Here is a 6,000-nt window from a genome sequence, read left to right on the forward strand (position 1 = left end):
CTCTAGTCCACAAAAGCCATACCATAATAAAAAAATTAAGGTGTCACAAATCTCTAATTTTTGCAGCAACAAACGAACATGAATATCCCCTGGTAAATCTTTATTTTGCCATATTTTATAAAGCTCTTACCCAAGGATGAGGGATCTATGGCCCTCTATGTGTTGCTGGATTCCAGCTACCATAATTCTGGACCCTTAACCCCACTGGCTAGAGTAGATGGAAGTCCAACAGCATCTAGGGCTACAGATTCCCCATCCTTGCTTTAACTATTTCTGAGAGTATGGGCGCTTCCACACTGTCAGGTGCGATGCAATCCCACCCCAGCAAATTGGCACTGTGCTAATATACTGAGTTGGGAGGTCATGCAGAGCAACCCAAAAGATCTGACTTTTTGCATTAAGTGATGGTGAAATGCACAGGAAACTAGTCTAGGATAACACTTGCTTGTACACAATGCTGTCTAGCCTCCCCTAAAAACAAATCAGGATGAATGCTAAAAAAACAAATCATCTTGAAGCACACCATGTCTCTGGATCACTTTCTGTTGTGTGACAGCAATTTGGAGGGATCAATTTATGTGGCAAAACACACTTCCACAAACCACTCCCTAAGGAGATTATTGAGTAGCTTCTGAGAATACAGAGGTTGGCCATTCCTTCTCTAAAGGATGGCAATTCCTCTTCAGACTTCCGACAAAACTATCTGTTCCAAACTATATTGTATAAACTACTGGACTAAGTCCAGTTCCCATCAGTAGATGCAAGGAATGGATGCCACTTAGCATATAGCCTGATGGTCTGTCTCCAGAATGACTGAACAGCTTTCTCCAACAATTGCATGACTCCAGAATTGTGGCTACCAGGAGACAAGACTCCTGAAAGCTCGCAGATACTTAAAAGCAAAACAACTTTGCACAGCATTGCCATAATTTTCAGCAACTTTGTGGAGATCGATGGAAGTGTATATTATTCAAAATAATGCATCCATATTAATTTGGGGTTTATCTAAGGTGTGTGCGATATTGTTCAAGGGGTGGTGGCCACAACTACAGGAGCATTCACACATTCTCATACTTCAGCATCTTCCAGGTACACATGATCCTTCAGCCTGGATTTAAATTTTGAGCCATAGATGCTTCCCAGAAGCTTCTGCCAATGTCAGGGGGAATGCAGAGTATCCCTTTTCTTGTTTTATTCAGGAAGATCACTTACAAAGCTGGAAGAATAGTTTCAGTATCTAAGATGTGTATGAGCTTAAGCCCCGGAATCAATTTCCGGGTCTGGAACTGGGCCGTAGAATCTGGGTCCTTCTTTTCTGTGGTTATCTTTTCCCCCCCACAGTGTGTTCAGGTTGGCTAGATGAGATTGCCATTTGAAGTTGCAGCTACACACACACACACACACACACACACACCTGTGGTGAAGCTTTTCCCATAAGAAATAAAGCATTTGCGAAACTTCCATTTGCTAGATTTTGACCTGCAATGCAACCATGCAGTTCACAATAGCCCACATTTTGCTGTCTCTGCACCTAATTACAAACCTAAAGTCACCTACCAAGGTATTCTTGGTGGCTGCTGCTCAGCTATTGAAATCTCTTTGGAGACTTTTCAGGTAAAAACATATGGCTTCTCACAGGGCCTTTTTCAGCTGGAACTCACCAGAACTCACTTCCGGGACCTCTCAGGTGGGTGCGTTGCAATTATAAGTGAACAAGGGAGGCAGTCATGGTGAGTTCTGGCACCTCTTTTTCTAGAAAAATAGCAGTGGCTTCTCATGGTGAGGGCTAAACTGGTATTAGAAAACAGCTTAATCTTTGTTAAATTTTAGACTGCCTCCCATCCCACTTACCTGGGTGTAAACCATAAGAGGTTTACTTCCAAGTAAACACTGCACACCTGTTAAATTTTTACTCTTTCAAGGTGTGGTTTAATAAACTGTTACCTGCCCTGAGTCTTCAGGGAAGGATAGACACTTTTGTGCAAAACTGTTTGGCGCCTCAACGCTGAAAGCTTCCATTTGGGAATAAATCCCATTTCTCTCCACATGGAAATGAAATGAAACAGACTCAACTTCCACTGCTCGTAACAGTGTGGAAAATCTTAAAAGAAGCCTGCTCCTTTAATCATAAGCTTCCAGAAACCCAAGACCAAAGTCCATTTGTCAAAAGGATTTATTGATCCTCATAATGTTGCTACAAATGAGATGGACGAAACCTAGACACTCAGGTTTGGAGCCGTAGGATATGAAGATTCGTGTGCTGCCAGGATTGCTGTTTCTCTCACTCATGGCTGCTCTGCATGGATGACTTTCCAAAAAAGCGCAAACACACCCATGGGCAGCTTTAACTGGAATAAGAGCACTTTTGTCCCAAACAGTCCTGAAGCAATCCTCAGTTCCTTTTGAGAATGACCTCTATTCATCCACTATGAGTTGCTGGGTGAAGTGGATGAAATCTAATCTGAGCTTGTAGTCAGGAAGTGGTGGGAAGGAGAGAGTTATTAAAAAGCTCAGCTGAACCAACCCGTAGTGTAGCTCAGCAAGAAATGTGCAATATAGGAATAAGGTAGACATCATGGTTGGGTCTGAGCCCATATATCTCCTCTGGTCCTCCTTTATTCATTTTTGGATCATCTAAGTTCCTATGGAAACACATTTCTAGGCTATTAACACTCTTTTGCCAATACCTATTAACACAGGTATTGCATCAGAGCTTTGCCACTTCTCACAGAAATCTTAATGGAAACATGTAACAGTATGTACTGTATTCTAGGGCTGGACAATATATCAATGAAGTGTGTATCATGATATCGGTTATATAGTTTTTGACCTGGCAATATATCGTGAATCATGATGAATGTTAGGACTGGGCGATTGATATATGTTGTCCAAAACTGGTTTCAAGTGCATATCATGATATTGGTTTCATAATTTTTGACCCGGCAATATATTGTGAACCATGGTGTGTGTGTGCTATGCAAAAATCACAATGTGGGGGAAACTATGAAGCCAGCCAAATCCTCCATCCTTATTTCAGAGATTGTGATATATCATTATATCGCAAGGTTTAGCCGGTGATATATCACAATGTTGAAAACCAGATATCACCACTGTATTAATTAATTTCAGTATGTGGCACGTTCTGTACTGAAGACTCGGATTACACAAAAGTAATTTGGCTCCAGGATATGACAAAAGGAATGACTGTGCTGAAGGCTCATGATTCAGAAATCATGGAAGAAGGCTTGTGGAAAAGCAAACTGTATGGATAAAAATGCTTAAACTGCACCTCTTCAAATGATGCAGGCAGGGCTCCTTCAGACAACCCATGTCGTTCAGCATCTTTTTTCCTGATTTGCTTATACAAAGCTTACGTGAAGGTTTGACAATGTCAGGTCTTTTTTGAGCATCCATTCTGATTTGTTTGAGAGGTGGTTATGAGACAAGGAACATTTGTTCTGACTTGATTGTTGCCTGTTTATACATCTTCCGATTCGTCATTTGACCATCCCATACTTTTCAATGCATCACCCTGTCGCTTTGCTAATCACAAAACTTCCATTGTTGTTTTGTAAAGGGGATTTGTTGAACTGGGGTGACAGGGCAATTTAATCCACTTGAATTGTGCAAAACCAATTTTCCCATATATGCTTGAATCCATTCCACAAGAGCAACAGTGTGCAGACACACATAGTTTTATTTAGAAATGGGAAAGGCATGGGGATTCAAGGACTGTCCAGGGGCTGCCATGATCCAAGACAGAGGCCTCTCAGAGAGAAGCCTAACACACTGCTGCAGAGCTGACTGGGAGATGTGGGTGGAGGTAATTAACCAATGGCGAGAGGAAGACCGAGCTGAGGTTTGAAGCGCTGTTGTAGAACCTGCTACCCTTCCAAGGAACAAGCTCTCAACTGCCAGCTCCTTCAAACCACACGTAGAACTACAGAGGCACATTGTCGAAGGGGCTGGAACCATGATTTAGGATATGCAAACAAGTTATTGGAAAACCTCTGTGGCTGTTGTTGGTTTTCCCTGCTGCCCGCTCAGAGTACTGGGCCTGGCGCGCCCTGCAAACATGTCAGATAGTTTGCAGAAACAAATTGTGTGCTGCTAGTTAGATCTGGATCCTTCAGTTTCGAAAGCTGCCCGCAGAGTAAATGGACAGCTTGCTTAGCATTTGGATAGCACTTTCAAAACAACAACTGCCCCTTGCGGTGTTTATTGAGTTTGTGCTCAAAGTGCCTCCATAAGGTGGGATGTTTTTGTCCCCATTATACAGATTAGGGCTGGCTTCCCTTTTGCAGAGGTCCTGGGCAAAAGCGTCTTCCGGCAGGCCCCCTCCTTTTTCTGCATGCCCTGGAAATCTGGTTGCAGTGGCAGCATTCTGAGCAGTTCCAAGTGGCTGCAGCTGCCGCTGTTTTAATTCCTCACAATTCCCCATAGCAGTAGAGAGGGTCTCTGAGAAATTGAAAGTATGATCTTGCTGGCTAACTCAGAATGCAGGGACAGAAGGAATATTTAACGGGGGGGGCAAGGCAGGCCCCAGCTGTGGGCGCTGGCTGGCAACTGCCCAAAGATACCAGGTGCTGATGCCAGTTCTGCCACGGAGACTAAACTGAGCATCTCACCAGATGATGCCTGCATTGCACACCCAGCAAAACACCCATCATTATTTGAGATGACAAATATATTTCCCCCCCCCCCGTATAATTTATACAGTATCTGTGGTTGCAGCACAATAACTGTCACAAAGAACTAAATGGGAGCCAGGTCTACTCTTCTCAGCAGCAGACTCTTCCTCTTCTGTTTGCATGGCCTTATTCCACTTCCCATTTCTTGTTGGTGCTAGACAGAACCTTGGAAACTGGGTTATTTATGTCTATGGAAGATAAATGTGCACCTGTTAGATAGTCATTGCAGGACTGAGATTGTGTTATGGGTTGTGGGGAAATTGCAATTTCACAGTGTTCAAACTGTAAATATTTTTCAAATACCAGCATGGCCATCTATTCTCCTTGCTGCAAAGCCCCTGCCACTTCAAAGTATTCCTTTCACTTGGAATTCTTATGTATGCGGGGGGACAGGGGGCGTAGCAAGGGGGCAGAACGGCAGGACGCCCCGGGTTCAATAATGGAGGGGGTGACAAATTAGGAAGCAACAATTAAAAAAAAAATTTTTTTGAAAATGCCTGCTCCGAAGGTCTTCTCTTACTATACTAGGGATTATATAGCTATATATGAAATTTCATGCATATCGGTTAATATCTTGACCCTCCTCCACCAAAATAGCTGTTCACTTGGCTGTTTTCCTATGTCATGAAGGATGAAATGTCAGTTCAGAGAACACTTACTGTTCCCAACCCTAACCCTGTGGAAAGCCATCTAATTAGACTTTAATTGGATTTTGAAATGTTTTTAGGAGGTAATTTAAATATTGTTTGATTTTATACCAATGTTATGTATCTGATGTTAGCCACCATGAGCCCGACTTCGGCCGGGGAGGGTGGGATATAAATAAAAGTTTTTTATTATTATTACTTGTTATTATTCCTTTGTAAGAAAATATGAAATTAGGTAAAACCATTTTTGCCGTGGAGGGGAATCAATGAGGGGGTTGACAAGAAATTTTCCACACCAGGTATCACCTGACCTTCCCATGCCGGAGGGGGTGTGACAAAAAAATTTCTGTCCCCGGGTACCAATTTACCTTGCTACGCCCCTGAGGGGGGGGGGGGCTTAAGGTGGCAAGCAGGCAATGGCTTTGTGTAACCCAGTTGTTTTTTCCTGCAGCAAAGCTAACCCCACAAGACATAGTGCTGCATGTATACTAGCAGTCAAGAGGATAAATGCCCCTCAGCACAAGTTTGCATGTAACCTCTCAATCCCAACCAATGTGAACATGCTCACCTTGGTGAACATAAGGACAAATATCTAATGCATCATTTGCGGGTTCATTTTGTCAAACCATCCTTCCATGAACTGTAGATTACTTTGACTGATC

Source organism: Lacerta agilis, chromosome 5, assembly GCF_009819535.1.
Source record: "Lacerta agilis isolate rLacAgi1 chromosome 5, rLacAgi1.pri, whole genome shotgun sequence".
Taxonomy (NCBI): Eukaryota; Metazoa; Chordata; class Lepidosauria; order Squamata; family Lacertidae; genus Lacerta; species Lacerta agilis.